Source organism: Bos indicus x Bos taurus, chromosome 6 (genome assembly GCF_003369695.1).
Source record: "Bos indicus x Bos taurus breed Angus x Brahman F1 hybrid chromosome 6, Bos_hybrid_MaternalHap_v2.0, whole genome shotgun sequence".
NCBI classification, from domain to species: domain Eukaryota; kingdom Metazoa; phylum Chordata; class Mammalia; order Artiodactyla; family Bovidae; genus Bos; species Bos indicus x Bos taurus.
The window spans coordinates 60,254,824-60,272,013 of NC_040081.1; the positions used below are offsets into that span (position 1 = coordinate 60,254,824).

The 17,190-nt window shown below is 45.2% G+C and overlaps 1 protein-coding gene across 16 annotated transcripts in view; it reads right to left on the reverse strand.

Moving 5' to 3' along the window:
• The window catches only part of APBB2 (amyloid beta precursor protein binding family B member 2), a 384,146-nt gene extending 374,623 nt beyond the window's left edge, over positions 1-9,523 (reverse strand). For 9 of the 16 annotated variants that reach the window (XM_027544336.1, XM_027544335.1, XM_027544333.1 and 6 more), the window contains exon 1: positions 9,299-9,505. The gene's annotated coding sequence lies outside the window, so the exon portion shown is untranslated. Of the gene's footprint in view, positions 1-9,298 lie in introns of all 16 variants that reach the window. The other 7 variants (XM_027544347.1, XM_027544349.1, XM_027544340.1 and 4 more) reach the window with 7 other exon arrangements.
• Between the last annotated feature and the right edge of the window lie 7,667 nt (positions 9,524-17,190).

A 17,190-nucleotide genomic window follows, 5' to 3' on the forward strand; every position in this document is an offset into this window, starting at 1 on the left:
GTGAAAATATTGATATGACAAAGCTCCAGGTCATAGACAGACTGCCACCTAATTGAGACAACAAGTCTGCTTTGTTTTCAGAATAACTCTGCAAAGCCCCAAAGTATAGGACAGAGACATTTCAAAGCCCGCTGAGACAGACTGAATGTTTGCTTTGATTTTTAGAAATGATTTCCAGCAGGCAGATAATGTTGTGACCCAATTACAGGGTATTTTGGAAACAGCAGGCACCTAACTTGGGGGTGGAGCTGGTGGGCGTAGCGGGAAGAGTTACTGAGCAGGCAGTACCGCCTGCCTCTGAATCCTGCACAGAATTTTATAGAGAAGGGAGCTGTGACAATCAGAAGCAATGCAACTTCTCCCTTGACCTGCTTCCCGTTTTCTCACCATTCCCAGAACAGACAGAGCTAAGGAAAGTCGTAAGTATATTTCTCAGCCCTCTAGGGGGAAGGTTCATGAAGGGCAGAAATTCAAGTCCCTGGGGGAAAAAAATGGATGAAAGGCAAAGTCCTAGCATCAAGAAGTGGAAACAGTGGAAAATAAAACTCACAGACAAAAAGGAAGCAGAGAAACAACAACAATGGCCAGTTCTTACTCCATGCATACTGACAGGTGGCACACAAGCTCAGCTATAAGGTCTTACTAGAGACTGAGTGCTGTTTTCTTGTTTGGTTGGTTTGGGTTTTGGGGGGGTTGTTTTGTTTTGACCTCAGCATGCATCTTGCAGGATCTCAGTTTCCCAACCAAGGACTGAACCCAGGCATGGCAGTGAAAGCGCCGAATCCTAACTCTTAGACCACGAGGGAACTCCCCCAAGTATTGTTGTAAGCCCTTATTATATTCATGAAACCCTCATAACAACCATGTTCTGGGGAAGCTGAGGCACTGTGTAAGTCTGTGGTCCAACTGTGCTGTCCAAGATTATACGGTAATGGAACCGTAGAGCAGTACTGGGATGCTGAGAGTCAAACCACCAAACCTCAACTGCCTCCCCACAGGGCTCTCCTGAGCACGCACTGCAGGACACTTACCAGCATCCTTGGCCTCCACCCATTTGATGCCAGTCATACAGCTTTGACAATCATGACAATCAAAAATGTCTCCAGGAGTATTGCCAATGCCCCCCCACCCCCGGCCCCGTCCCCCACCGAGAACCACAGCTATAGAGATTTGAAAGGCCAAATCTCTAGGTCCTTTATAGAAGCAATAGCAAACACCAGCTGTTGGATAGAAGAAGCAGGCTACCACACTTCCACTAAACCAACGTAAAATGGAAAAGGAGACAGCTGAAGGACTTTCTGTAGCAGTGAGTTTTACTATAGTCCTTTGCCATGGCTCCTAGAAAGCCTGTAAGGTCTTCCTGTTCTCCCTTCTCCCCTCGCTCAGAGCCTCACAAATGCCTCTACTGAAGCACCTTATAATGACACTCCAGGACATTCCTGTCTTCCTGAACACTTTGCACTGTACCTGGCGCCAAGTCTGTATTCAATAAACATTTGCTGAACAAAGGCATGGACAAACGAAGCCAAGGTTTCTGGGTGTCCCTAAATGATTGCATGTCTGTCTTCACTAGGGATCTCGAAAAGGTATAAACAAATAAAGTTTGGTTAGCGGAGAGGATGAGAGGTTCTGGTCAAAATCTGAGGTTGAATCAGTGCTTTTCAAAGTATCTACACCCCTCTCAGTTCACTTTAAGTCCAGGCTATGCGTCAGTTCTGTTCAGAACTTCAGCTGTATTTGTTCACTGGGGAACGAACTCAAGAAATCTAACTCATACTAAGGAAATTCTACTTATTCATATTATAACTTGTGCTGATACACAGTCTGCCAAGCAAACAGATACACTCATTACTGCAGGGCCACTGACTGACTCTATTGCCCAAAACAAAGGTCTACTTGGGAAACCAGATGCAGATCAGAAGGTAAGAACAGGCACACCCACCACCCTCTCTCCAGCAGCCAGAAGTCTCAAGTCAGCCTTGGGGCTGCTTGGAAAGGCCCTGAAATCCTCAGGTTCCTCCAGTCATCAAAGGCCTTGTCACCCCAACACTGCCCGATTGACATGTGACAACTGATCAGATTCGGGGGCATTTTATTTACAACAGAAATATCCTTGACCAGAGTTTTCCCAGAGAGATTCAACACAGCAACCCTTAGATTCAGACATATTTAGAAATTAGATTTGGATTTTTCTACTATTCAATGTGTGTTCAGATGAAAGAAACGCACATGAGGCCACCATCTGGAGGCAATGGCTCCATCACTAAGTATGCAGATTCAGGTTAGCGGGATTCTATAAATGGATGAAAGGTGAAATTTTCATCTTCTTCCCAAAGGCTGAATCTAGGAAAGTTTCATGTTGTGGTGGAAAAAATAATGCAGGCTTTGTTTAGGGCCTGGGCAAGTCCTTTAAAGTTTCTGAACCCGGTTTACTCACCTATAAAAAGGGAAAAAAGAAGATACCCCAAAAAACGAAGTGAAGTGTTTCCTATATAGCACCAGGCAGAATTCACCCTTGATGAATGTTACTTCTTCACCTCCTCATTCCTCAGCAGCCCACACACTCCTCTGGGGTGACAGCAGTTGCAAGGCAAGCATTACTGCTCACTATGTTGCCTTTGGGCTTCCCAGCTGGTGCTAGTGGTAAAGAATCCACCTGCCAATGCAGGAGACACAAGAGACACGGGTTCAATTCCTGTATCGGGAATTTCCCCTGGAGAAGGACATGGCAACCCACTCCAGTATTCCTGTCTACAGAATCCCATGGACAGAAGAGGCTGGTAGACTACAGTCCATTGGGTTTCAAAAGAGTCAGACACAACTAAACACATGCATGTATACACACGCAGCCTTTAGTGAAAAGGCCCTCAGTTTCCTAATCTCTAAAATGGGAACAGCACTACAGTATTCTGTAAGAATTAAATAGGGTAACAGCTAAAACAAGCTCTTTGCACAGAGTTCCACAATAATATATTATTAAGACCAGTGAGATCCAAATATTACTAAGTACAGATTTTAAAGTATTATCTGAAAAGTAATTATTTTCTTAAGCCACTATTTAAAACTCAGAAGTAATTTGTGTTTTTTTCCTCACCTCCCACCCTCCTGTCAGCTACTCACACTAAAGGTGAACAATCCCAATTCCATGAGCAAATTATCCATAAACCTTCTCCAGCGATTCATCGAGGCTCACGTGGAGGGCATGATACTGAAGAGGTGCAAACCAAGCCGGCTATAACACCACTTCCAGTTCTACGGCTGTAACTCCAACAGCATTTCCTAGAATCACCAATCCTGAATTGTTAGAGCATGCCATTTGGGCAGAAAGAAGTCTGCATGCAAAAAAACAAACACCACAATCTGTCATTCTGAGGCCCTGCCTGCTAAAATTCACATTTCAGTCACTTGTCCTTTCTGCTCTCTCAGAACCTCATCTTTCATCTTGGCACTTTCCTTGTCATTCTTGGGCTATAATTCAAAAATACTTGCTGATTCCCAGAGCACTTTCGAAATTAACTTCTTCTCAGCTCCTAGGACCTTGAGTCTGTACCAATGATTCCACATTCCTGGAAGGCCCCATCAGCTCACCCACAAGCTCCAGTGTGTCTTGGCCTCCACTAGTCAACTTGATCCTGAGGGCAGAGCTCCCTATATCTCAGGCCCAGATTCCCAGACTTATCAATTTCATGGATGATTAAGCTGCCAAATAAAAATATTCCCATCAGTTCAGAATGGCATAATCTCAGAGAAAAGGACAGATCTTCTCAGTTGAACACACTTGGAAAATACTCACTATATGGTCATCATTATCACTCGGATAAGGAGAGTGGAAACCTCACCAACAGACAACAGCCCTAGCGCTGTGACGTGCATACGGTAGACACTCCACTAACTAAACTCTTACTCACAGGGCAGCAGTTTGGGAAACGCTACATTCCATACCACCAGTCATGCCAAGGCTTCCTTCTTCAACAACAGCGTTGCCTTCGCTCTATGGAGCTCTGTAAGTTCTCCCCAACCTCATCCTCCTAAGTGCATACTTCTCCCAGCCCGGTTCCAAAAGTGCATTCTTTTTACTCAACTTGAAAAGGAAAAATCAAAACAAAACCGCTCTGCCTCCTACTTCAAGCATTCCTGAAGCATACTTTCCGAGAGAGTTACACTTCAAAAACTTTAGTTATAACCTAGCAGATAAAATTTTGTAAGACTTCCACAAGCGGCAAAGGACAGAATGGTTCACTTTATTTATAACAACTACCAAATAACTAACAAACAATAAAGAAAAACCTTAATTCATATTCCATACCATTCATTTTTTCCATGTTATCTTTCCAGAGCTGTCCATATGAATCTACACATTTTACATACCAATAAATAATATGCTGTGACTTTTTCCTGATTACAAAAATAATGCCTGTCCTAGCATTTGTTCAATACTTAGAGGACCAGGTAAAATATTATGAAAAAGAGATTATGTTGAGAGGGAATGTCTCCTGTAACTCTACACCCCATGCCCCCTCATACCTTGAAACAGACCAAGGCTTCTTACTTCTTGCCAAGTTGTGATGACTTGACTTTCTACCCCCCCGTACTGCGTCTCTTCAGCTCTCATCTGGTGTTTGCGGTTCCTGCCCTACTCCTACCACAGGCCCAGCAGCCCTGGAGCCTAGTTATGATCAGAAGCACTAGATCTACCATCTACTTATTATCACTTATTTAAATCCGGAGAAGGCAATGGCACCCCATTCCAGTACTCTTGCCTGGAAAATCCCATGGATGGAGGAGCCTGGTAGGCTGCAGTCCATGGGGTTGCTAAGAGTTGGACACGACTGAGCGACTTCACTTTCACTTTTCACTTTCATGCATTGGAGAAGGCAATGACAACCCACTCCAGTGTTCTTGCCTGGAGAATCCAGGGACGGGGGAGCCTGGTGGGCTGTCGTCTATGGGGTTACACAGAGTCTGACACGACTGAAGTGACTTAGCAACAGCAGCAGCAACAACTCTGGCTTCTCTTCACCTGCCTCACTTAAAGGTTAATGAGGCTGAGTTTTGAGAGCATATTAAAAGCGAAGTACATTACAAACATCAAATTAGATAGGTTTCCTTCGACCCATCACAGATTATAAAAAAAAAAAGTTGATGTAGGTACATTTGGACAGCCATCATTCCTGGTACTACAGCATGGGCATCTGCTCAGTACAGTGATGGTGCTAACATGAAATGATAATGATCAGTTTATTCCAGAGACCGAGGGCTGCAACTCTGATCAAAGGCTAAAGAGACAAGGCAGGGACATGGGAAAAGTTTGCCCAAAGTTCATATAGGTGCCCTGGCAACCAAGGCACAGGATAGTCTCCTCTAAAGCCCCTGAAGAGGCTTATTCCTTAGACCACCTGCACGCCCTGGAGCAGAATCTCTTCAGAAGATGCTGTAAAACAATTTCAAATACCTAAAGTGCTCTACCCAAATCTAATTATTACCTTTTCTCCTACCTCAACTGCAGCCCCACAGAGTTAATTTTATGACAATCATTCTTTGACAAACAAAAACTAGAAGGGATGTAAGAAATGGGCAACAAAATGAAGGGCATTCCACACAGTAGGCTTCCCTGGTGGCTCAGTGATAAAGAATCCTCCTGCCAATGCAGGGGACCTGGGTTCAATCCCTGGGTTTGGAATATACCCTGGAGAAGGGAATGGCTACCCACCACAGTTACCTGGAGAATTTCATGGACAGAGGAGCCCGACAGGCTACCGTCCATGGGGTCCCAAAAAGTTGGACACAACTTAGCAACTGAACAACAATTCCATAAAGCAGGACAGCCCAGACTTAGTGAAACAAAATCAGCTTCATCTAAGGCTTCACCTGTAGTCCTCCTTTTCAAATGGTTGCATCACAGGCCCCTGGACTGGGACCTGAAGGCTCAAAAGACACCATGAGGGTGCCTTCTACTGCAACACCATCATTTTACAGATGGGAAAACTGAGTTTCCCAAGGTCACACAGTAAATTTAAGTAGCAGACAACCCCGGCCCAGAAGGCAAGTCTTGGGATTCCCTGGCTGGTGGTCTTTTTGTGAAATGCCACTAGACATTTACTATGGAGCATCTGTCACTCTGACAAACTACTTCACACCATCAACACGTAACAACATGCAGAGTATGCATTGTGCTTAGTCACTCAGTTGTGTCTGACTCTTTGTGACTCCATGGACCGTAGGCCTCCAGATTCCTCTGTCCATGGGATTCTCCAGGCAAGAATACTGGAGTGGGTTACCATGCCCTCCTCCAGGGGATCTTCCTAACCCAGGGATCAAACCCAGGTCTCTTGCATTGTGGGCAGATTCTTTACCACCTGAGCTACCAGGGAAGACCAAGAATAATGGAGTGGGTAGCCTATTCCTTCTCTAGGGGAACTTCCCCACCCAGGAATCGAACCAGGGTCTCCTGCATTGCAGGAAGATTCTTTACTAGCTAAGCTACCCAGGAAGCCCCAGAATATGCGCTAATAACATGTAAAATTAAAATGGGTAATCTGGGCATATCTTCCTTACATTCATTTGTTAGTAGTACAACTCTTTTGAAAATAAATGAACATAAAAAAAGTTTTTAAATCTGAATAGAAGCTTCTTAAAAACATTCAAATCATTCTGAAGACATGCTGTTCCAATCAAATCTAATTCCAAATAACAAATCAAATATGTCTTACAAGAGAATGCTTATTGAATAATAAAAGCAGTTAAACATAGTCTTATATAAAATAAAACTCGGAAGTTCTACTGCTTTACAAGCAATGAACTGTCCACCTCCTCAGAGGGATTTTCTTGGGAAGCTGACATTTATGTCAGAGATAACAACGTATAAGATGTGTAAGAGTCTGAATATCAGACTTGACACATAGTAATGAACAAATGCTACTTTCCTTAACTTGGGAGAGGAAAATAAGCATCGCCCTCATAAGCAGTAATATCTTCTTACAATACTTTTCTAAAAGTCTGTCCTGTGCCCATGAAAAGTGTAAGGGGCTATACTAAATCAGGGTGCTGAATATTTTAAAACTGAAGAAGGTATTCAGACAACATCCCATTTATTTTAAGAGACAAATTTAGATATCCTAAAATCAGGATAATCAACATAATACTGTTCCAATACAATGGCAAGCCTCCCAGTATTCCTGCTGTAACAAAAAAAGAAAAAAAAATTGATTTTTGTTGTTTCTCTGGTGGCAGGGAAAAAAAAAGTCATCAAACTTTGAAACATGACATAAAAAGAGTAACAGTTTTAAAATATTTTATCTTTGTACATGCGGATTCTTCCACTATTTAGCCGATTTTTCTTAAATGATTTTGTAGTCAGGATTTTTATTACTCCAGTTAACTGTAAGAAGTCAGTCTTTTCAACTTCAGCTCCTGCGTTTTTCCACTAGCACTTTACAAAAGTTTCAGAAAATGGGACTGTGCTGGCTCCATGCAGGTGAATTACTTAGTTAACTGTATTAACATCCTTTTGAAGAGAGAATGAAAGAAACATTTCTTTCCTTTCCAGTTCCCTGGAAAAGGATCTTAACTTTAGAATTTCTTCTCAAACGCTCTGAGCAAATATCTAGACCGACCCCAGCCAATGGAGTCCCTGAGTGATTTTTTGAGGTCATATAATTAGCCAATGACCAAAGAACAGCTACTGAGATCTTCATCTGTTATCCCCAGGTGCTCTGCCTGCCAGCCCACTGCACTCTACCGCCACCTGTGTTCTCTCAGCATTCCAGACGCCCCCCACCCCAACCCTGAGGCTCCTCATCCTCTTAACAAATGTCACCCTTTCAAAACTGCCATTTCTAGGACTCTGCAAGTTACCATAAACTGCTCAACAAATATTGCTTCCAAGCTACAAACTGAAAACACCACAATGTGGCTTCATAAAGAAACCCCCCTTCCTGAACGCCCAGCTACCCGAATGCACTCTTAATTATCATGGCCATTTGAGGACAAGATGTGAAAAATAAATTCATGACAAGAAAAATAAACCAAAGACTTAAGAGCCCCCAATCCAGAACAACAGATCAGGATGCCACTGTTTGCTTTTTAAATCAGTGAAATATTAAAACAAAGAACAAACCAATGCCAACCTCACAAAGTTTCCCCATTTCTTGGAATTCAGATATGATTGCTGGCATCATTTTAAGAGAATCCTTTGAGTATTTTACCTAAGTCATCAGGCACAATGTAAAGCCAGTGACTGAGGGACTTCTAATCAAAACGGAGCCGAGTCTTGTCTGAGCTTCTGACACTGACCTTATTCTCCTCTCAGTGTTTGGCCCTCCCCAACCACTCAATCCATCCAAAACAGTCTGGGACAGTCATGGCTCTAAACTGCCCTGAACTTGACCACAAAACGGCCACAACTCTGTCTGATTTTTTCAATGGTTTTTGCTTTTTTTTAATTCAGGCCCTGCGGTCCTTCGACCCTTAGCCCCTGACCCCTCAGTTCTAGACCTCTTCGCCGATGTCAAGATCACCTTTGTTTCTATGGCACTCCGCATCCCTCCTCCGTCCAGCAATGTTTTCAACACACAAATGTCATTTCTAGGGTTCAACCCTCCATTCTGTCCGGCGGGCAGCAAAGTGGATTTCAGGATCAGCTTCCCTGATTCGGTCCCCTTCGCACAGCCATTTTCTAGTTAAAATGCTCCCTGCCTCCGAGAGGGAAATGAACTTTTCCCCCTTTGATCTCCCAGCGGCTAGGCTCTGAACCCCCTAGAATCCATCCCGGTCTTCAACTCCCGGCAGGAGTGCGCTGCCGCTGGTGGAGGGAGAGCCCAGCCGCACAGCGGAGGCCGGTGCCAAGGCAAGGGGGTGTGCGCTCTTCCCCGCCGGCTCCCACCCTCGCTTTTTCCCCTCCGCAGCCCCCCCGGCGCACCCCCTCCCACCCTGTCTCCCCCGCCTCAGGCCCTGCCAAGCCCCGGCTGCCGAGGGAAAGAGGGCGCCGAGAAGCCAAAGGGATGGAGTCAAGGAGTGAGCCCGCAATCGCCGTGCCACCCGGCCCTGCGGCACGGGAGCGGGACACACGAGACTCCGCAGCGAACGCCTGCTGCAGATGCTGTGGCAGCTGCTGCAGCTGTGGCTGCGGCTGGGCGAGTGGCAGTGGCCGCGCTGCCCTCGGGGCCGCGAGGAGAGGAGCAGCCGCCCGGGCTACGCGCCGCCACTAGCCCCACGCCGCTGCGGCTGATCGAGTCTCTCCCCAGCACTCCCGGGCCGCCCCGGGATCCAGAGTAAAAGCAAGGAAGAAAGCTGTGCTCACCGGCAGTACGCGGCGCTCGCCTCGGCTCCGGCGCCCGGCAGCTCTGCTCCAGTCTCGCCCTGCCGGGAGCGTCAGGATCAGCTGCGGGAGCAGCGCACGAGCTTCCTACTTGAGACCAGGACGGGCTCCGGCGACTGAGCATGCCCAGTGCCGCTCCGCCAGTCCCGCGCAGGGAGCGGCGCCGGCGAGATTCCACTTCTCCAGGCTTTGGCGGCGGCTGCGCGGAGAGGCTGGAGGGGCCTGACCGGGCGGGGGCAGATCCCGAGAAAGGCGGGGCCGGGGGCGGGGGCCGAGGAGGAGGGGGCGGGCCGCGCTCCTAGTGCGACCCCTGCAGGCAGAGCCTTCGGGGCCTTTCGAACTCACAGTCCCCTAATCATCCGAGAAGATGGCAAGGAGACAAGGCGGGCCAGAACGTCGAGACCCAACGCGAGGTAGCCCGGCATCCCCTCCTTGTGGCTCGGTGTCTGTCTGCACCAAAAGGCAGTTGGGTAACCTTATCCCTGGCTAGTCTTTTCTCCCACACGTCTGCATCCCCTTATAACGGGAAAATGTCCTCAGATGAGAGCTGCCCACGCCCATCCAGCTGCAACTTTGTGGGCGAGACCTTCTCCTTCCTTCTGCCTCCTTATCTAGAAACCCAGGCATATGGCGCGTGAACACACACACACCATTTCTCCATGTGAAAATCACAGCAAGAGCACCTCAAGGGAGGAACACACCTGCAAGAGAGGGAAAGCATAATCTCCCTTTCCCCTCCAGGAATATTAACTAAAACTCAGACGAGCAAGATCCTGATAAGAAAGAATACCAAGTAGCAATCAGTTTTTTGCCCCCAGACACTGAATAACATCCCCAAAGCATCTTTAGGATTGCTCTTCAACAGTGCAGTGATTGTCAGACTTGAGCCTCCATCAGAATATCCTGAGTGTTTATGGAAACTCAGATTACTTAACAGAATCTCGGAATGGGTAGGTCTGTGGTGCGCCCAAGCCTCTGTACCTTTAACGGCTTCCGAGGTGATGCTGGTCTGAAGACCACGCTTTGGGAACTACTGCTCCACACATACACAAAAGTCTTTCTTACCTCCTTTCTTATCTCCCTCAGGAGGACTATGCTAAAAGTAATTGACTAATAACTACAAGGTAATGGCTGCTCCTGTCATCCTCTTCCCTAAACCTCCACAATGCAGTCCTTCAAACAGCAAACTCACTGGTCCCTATTCTTCATGAGAGGACTCTATGTGGTTGGGGCCCGCATTACTTTTTTCCTTCAACATCATGAATTTACTGAGGACCCACAAAATCTTACAGTTAGCTTAGGGATAGCCGTGAATAAAAAAGCCCAGACCCCTGCTTTCATAGAGCTTAGACCAGCGAGGTGGACAGAAATCCATTAAACAATTACTCAAAAATGTCATTTCAAACCCGAAGAGTGCTAGGAGGGAAATCTACTAGGTGTGTAGTAAAGGGTGTATAATGGGACCCTGATGCAGTCTAGAATGGGGTTGGGAGAAATGAGTAGTGGAGGAAAGCTGCCTTGCGAAATAGGAGTTTCTGGCATTTGCACCCCCAAACCTCTCCCATAAACACTTTCCCTCAGACCAATCTGGAGGCCAACAATTAATGTCACTCCTTCCGCAAAAGAAAAACAATATTGCCGCCAAGAATTCCCTATAAATCCATGGACGTGCTCATCCTCGGGGCTGTCTCTGAAACCCCCACGTTCTGCCTATGGAGTTCGTGCACCACACAGGTAGTCGACGGTCGCGGTGTAACCCACTTTGGGAAAATGCGGAAAGCTCTCTAGTTCGAGTCTACGTCCTTCTGGTCTAAGGAAGAGAGGAAATCAGCCCAAGACCACTCCGCCCATCAACAGGGGACCACCATCAGCCTTCCAGGCAGATCCTCTTTCCGCAGGTACTCTATTCCCTCGGACTCAGCTCCCCGCGGCTCCCCGGATACCCATCCCTGCCATCCCCTCTTTCGGGGATCCCAGAGCGGTAATCTCCGTCCACCCCTCCGGGATCGATCTCCTCCAGAACGAGAGGAAAACCCGCGGTGGAGCCCTCGGCGGCGGGGCGGGGCGGGGCGACGCACGCAGGCGCAGTGGCCGCCAGGTTGGGCCAAGGAGGCGCCCCGCTCCACACCTGATGCAATCAGCCTTCCGGAAACGGGCCCAGTGGCCACGCTCGCGCAGGAAACGCTCCTGCGCCCTCACCCGGCCGCTGTGTCCCGGGCCCGGCTTCCGAGCCTCCTGGCCATTTGGCTTCGCCCCGGGTAGAGGGCGACATTCGGCGACCCGCAGGGGACCTGCAGAAGTTGGGAAATCACCGCCAGAAAAAGCAAAATCTCTGGCTGCCCTAATAGTGACGTGGAAACGGCCACCGAACGCTCGCTCCGTAGCTGCAGGAGGAAATTCCCTTAATTGTGTATATCCAGAGAGGATAGGCGGGGTGGAAAAGTGGAGGGGAGCTTTTAACCTTGCTTGGTTGCTTCTTTCGTCCGCCTCTCAACACATTTTCTTTCTCCCTCATGGAAAGGAACGTTTATAGTAATAGCCGTTTTCAGGCAATAAGGAGAGAAGTCCCTGACCGCCAGCCCTGCCACCCCCATCTTACTTGGTGTGTAACAGCACGTTAGCTCTGCTACATAAAGCCTTCCACCATGCATTTTGTAAATAATTGGTTTCTCTATGTATCATCATTTCAGTTTACTAAGAAAATCATTTTTTGTTTCACCACCTCGTGCAATTTTGGTATCTATTGTGAGCGGACTTTTTTTTTTTTTTTTCTTCATGCTGACTCGCCAGTGAATTGTTTTTCAAGGAAATGAAGTATTCCAAAAGCATGTTTATAAAAGCATGGAAGTAAAAATTACCTCTGTAAGTCATTTAAGACTTTAAGGGGGAAGAAAAGGCAGATACAAGGAATTTTAGTTGGAAGGATACTTAGATCATTCTAGAATCAAGTCAGGATCAATTTTTAGATGTTACAGAGGACCTCTCTGTGGTCCAAAGAGGTAAATGATTTTTCCTTACTTAACAAACTACTCAGCAGAACTAAGGTTACAAAGTACAAAATCAGTGGCAACAAAAGACATCCTATTACTTATTCCTGCTTCTGAAGTCATTGGTCTTTAAATAGTCCTTGATGTATCCAACCACTGTACAATCTATCCAACTACTTTTAAGATAACCAGAAACTAGGCATTCAGTTCAGTTCAGTTCAGTCGCTCAGTAGTATCTGACTCTTGGTGACCCCATGAATTGCAGCAGGCCAGGCCTCCCTGTCCATCACCAACTCCCAGAGTTCACTCAAACTCATGTCCATCGAGTCAGTGATGCCATCCAGCCATCTCATCCTCTGTCATCCCCTTCTCCTCCTGCCCCCAATCCCTCCCAGCATCAGGGTCTTTTCCAATGAGTCAAGTCTTCGCATGAGGTGGCCAAAGTACTGGAGTTTCGGCTTCAGCATCATCCTTCCAAAGAACACCCAGGGCTGATCTCCTTTAGAATGGACTGGTTGGATCTCCTTGCAGTCCAAGGGACTCTCAAGAGTCTTCTCCAACACCACAGTTCAAAAGCATCAATTCTTCGGCACTTAGCTTTCTTCACAGTCCAACTCTCACATCCATACATGACCACAGGAAAAACCATAGCCTTGACTAGACGGACCTTTGTTGGCACAGTAATATATCTGCTTTTCAATATGCTATCTAGGTTGGTCACAACTTTCCTTCCAAGGAGTAAGCGTCTTTTAATTTCATGGCTGCAGTCACCATCTGTAGTGATTTTGGAGCCCCAAAAAATAAAGTCTGACACTCTTTCCATTGTTTCCCCATCTATTTTTCATGAAGTGATGGGACCAGATGCCATGATCTTCGATTTCTGAATGTTGAGCTTTAAGCCAACCTTTTCACTCTCCTCTTTCACTTTCATAAAGAGGCTTTTTAGTTCCTCTTCCCTTTCTGCCATAAGGGTGGTGTCATCTGCATATCTGAGGTTATTGATATTTCTCCTGGCAATCTTGATTCCAGCTTGTGCTTCTTCCAGCCCAGCGTTTCTCATGATATACTCTGCATAGAAGTTAAATAACTAGGCATTAAATACTTCAATTACAGTGGTATGAAATTCTTCAGAACTTCCAAACATCAAGAAATCTTTTGAGTCAACATTTACAGCTTCTAGTAGCTTCACTTGATCATGTGGTTTATGAAAAATTGAGGTTAAGCAAAGGGAATTTTAATGATCACAACAAAATATCAGAGTTAAGATTTTCCACTGTACTGATTTAAAATATTTTATCAAAACAAATCAAAGTGAAATACAAAAATAGTTGCAAAATTCATACACTACAATAAGAATTTTTCAGAACCATATCTACCTTTTTATCTTGATGAATGTGTATTTCTTTTTTGGAATGTTCTGACATTTAGAGATCTGGGAAAACACCTTCACTTATGCAAAAATAGAGTCAAGTAAATGTCAAAACACAGAGGTGCAAAGTACAAACTCATCACAATAAGGTACTAGTTACAGAAGAGCCAGTCTTAACTGGGTGCTAAACCAGGGCCCGATACAGCTAAGGGTTTTACATAGGTTATATAACTTAATTCACAATTACCCCCTGAGTTAGGTACTTATTATCCTTGTGTTACAGGTAGTAAAAATGAAGTCTGAGAATGTGAAGTAACTAACACAAGACACAACAAATCAATTCAATGGCAGAATTTCAGTTTGAACCCAGGTGTTTGCCTAGAGCTTGAGCTTAAATAACACTCTATACAGAAAAATGTAAATACAGAGAAAATGATTGTGATTTTTGTCTCATACAGGAGAAGAGAAATTCCTTGGCAGTCCAGTTCAGTCGTTGGTTAGGACTCTGCACTTTCACTGCCAAGGGGGGTTCAGTCCCTGGTAGGGGTATTAAGACAGCCACAGGCTGTGAGGTACAGCAAAAAAAGGGAAACAAAAGAAGAGGTGGACTATTACACTTACTCTCTTTTCAAAGATGAGTTGGTAAAATTAACCGGTCTGCGTTAGGATGGAGCCCTTTCTTAATTAATGAGTTATAGTCCCCCGTCTTAGGACCAGCCTGTGTGCTTGCGTGCTGTGTGCTGTGCTGTGCTGTGCTTGGCCGCTCAGTCGTGTCTGGCTCTGCAACCCCATGGACTGTAGCTGACCGGGTTTCTCTGTCCATGGGATTCCCCAGGCAAGAATACTGGAGTGGGTTGCCATGCCTGCCCTCCAGGGGATCTTTCCAACCCAGGGATCAAACTCCAATCTCTTTTTCTCTCCTTCATTGGCAGGTGGGTTCTCTACCACTGGTGCCACCTGGGAAGCCCAGGACCAATCTTCCTCACAGACAGAAAGCAGATAATCTAATACCTAATGATTTGGGGGTGTTACCAACATGGCCTCTCCTCTGACGAACTACCTTCATGTGTAGCTGGTTCCTCTAGTCCTAAATTATACAATATGGTCATTACTAACCACATATGCTTTTTTAATTTATAGTAATTAAAATTAGAATTAAAATTTCAGTTCCTTAGTCATATTAGCCCCATTTCCAATGCTCGATAGCAGTGTGGGCTAATGGCTACAGTATTGGACAGTGCATGAAATATTTCCATCGCTGCAGAAAATGTTATTGGACAGTACTGCTCTAGTCCTTTATCCCAATCGTGTGAGAGTTTACTCTCTCCTCATTCTTCACCATTCCGACTCTAAGACAAACCATGTTTCTAGCTCTATCTAGCCTTCCCCTGAGCTTTAGTCCTATTTTTCCAAACTAAAAATTATTATCAGAGTGTGGAATACACGGAAAGACATGACTTTGAAGTAAAATTCTATTTCACATCCCAGCTTTTTTATTTGCCATCTGTGTGACCTTGGCAAGTTATTCAACCTCATTGAATCTTTATTTTCCTATCTAGCAAATGAGCATCCTGATCTTTTCATCATCAGTTTGTTTAGGGTTAAATGAAATAACACATGTAAATCTACTCGTAGGCCTCACAGAGACTTCCTTCCTTCCATTCCTATTTCAGTTAATAACATCACCAATTACTCAGGTTTCCAAACTAGATCTCAGTCATCTTTAATTCTTCCTCCTCAACCACCCGCAACAAATTAGTCATCAAACCCTGTTGCTTCCATCTTAGGGACTTTTCTCAAATCTGGGTTCTCCTCTCTGTCTCACTCCCACTGTTCTCATTGACTTGTCATGCACTGTTTCAGTATCCTGCAACTGACCTTGGTGACACTCATCACTCCCATCCCAAGTACTTCCTCTGTGCTGCTGTCAGAGAGATCCTTCTTAAAAAAGATGCTGATGACGTCACTCCCTTTCTTAAAGACTACTAATGACTTTCAGTTGCTTCAGGATCAAAACTACTAAACCTAAGGACTCACATGATCACTCTCCATTCCATTTCAAACCTTTATTTGGACTCCTCTTACCAACCTCCCTTTCAGCCACCCCTTCCCCACCTCCAAACCCCACCCTCCACTACAGCCCCTACACTGACAGTCAATGCTCCTTGAGGCATTCCTGGGACAGGTAATGGCCTTTCTTGTCTTTGCCCTTGCACACTCCCTTCTCAGGCTAAACTGACCCTATTATGTATTCCTTACCTGGCAAAATCTTTCTTATTACCTCCAGTACAAAAGCTTAGTCAACTCTCCTAGGAAAAATTGGTGACTAGCTTATCCATGATGCCATAGGTTAAGAAGAATAGATGCTGTGTTCAGGCTACCCAGGTTTACATCCTGGCTACACTACAATGCCACAGGTGGTTTGAGGACAGTGACTTACACTCTCCCAACCTCAGTTTCTTAACTGAAAAGGTTGATAATCATAGTATGTACAACTTAATGTTATCATTATACTCAGATAATGCAGACAAAGCTCATAATGTTGCACCTGGCTCAGAGGTAAGCATTCAATATTATTACCTTAAAATTATTACTATTATGATTAATATCTATCCATTTTATCCTGTTATCATTATGTGGCTCTTTTTACATTCTAATTAAATTTTTTACTTTCAAGATTTTTTATATTTCACATTTATATTTGATTTTACATTAAATAAAAATGTTTTATTACAAAAGTAATTGATATTCATTGAACAAAATTTAGGTAACACTGATGACAAAAAAAAAAAGACATTCTCTACTGTTTAAGACACTTCTTGGTTGCAAACAAAAGGAACTCTATCTAGTTAATTTATCCAGAAAAAAAGTATAGGAGGGTTGTCAAGCAGCCCACTGTATCAACATATAGATGGAGAATTGGTTCAGAAAAGGGTCAGGATCTATGTAAGGCTGGCAGCATGTAACAGAGACCAGACTATGGCACACTCTGTCACCAACAGCCCCACTGCACTGGCCACTTGCTGTGGCCACTATTCCAGGGTCTCAGCAACTTAGCATCACCATCTCCCTATTCACGTTCATAGGTGAAACTATCCAAGGTCACATGCCCATGCCTCAGCAGCCAAAAGGCAGGGAGAGGGAATGTTTGCCTCCCTCCAGACTCCCTATTGGAGGTGGGGCCCTCTCACAACCAAATTCATGCAATAGAGGATTCATCAAAAATGGTGAATCCCCTCTCTTCATGCTTCATCACTCATTGGCAAACATCAGTACTTCCATGCTTTTGTGACTTTCCTTATGTTGATTACTTTACACTCCCTGCTTTACACATCCACCTTGTCCACTTTTCAAAATCATACTCTTTCCTTAAAGGCCAAGATTTCTTTTTTAGTCTACTGCACAGTAAGTTATGAAACTGAGAAAGACCCTACAGGACCCTCCCAAGTACAAAAGCTCCTCCAAGTCCCTTGTTTCTTGTTTATACAAAAATGCGTCAGACTCCTAGGCCTTCCATG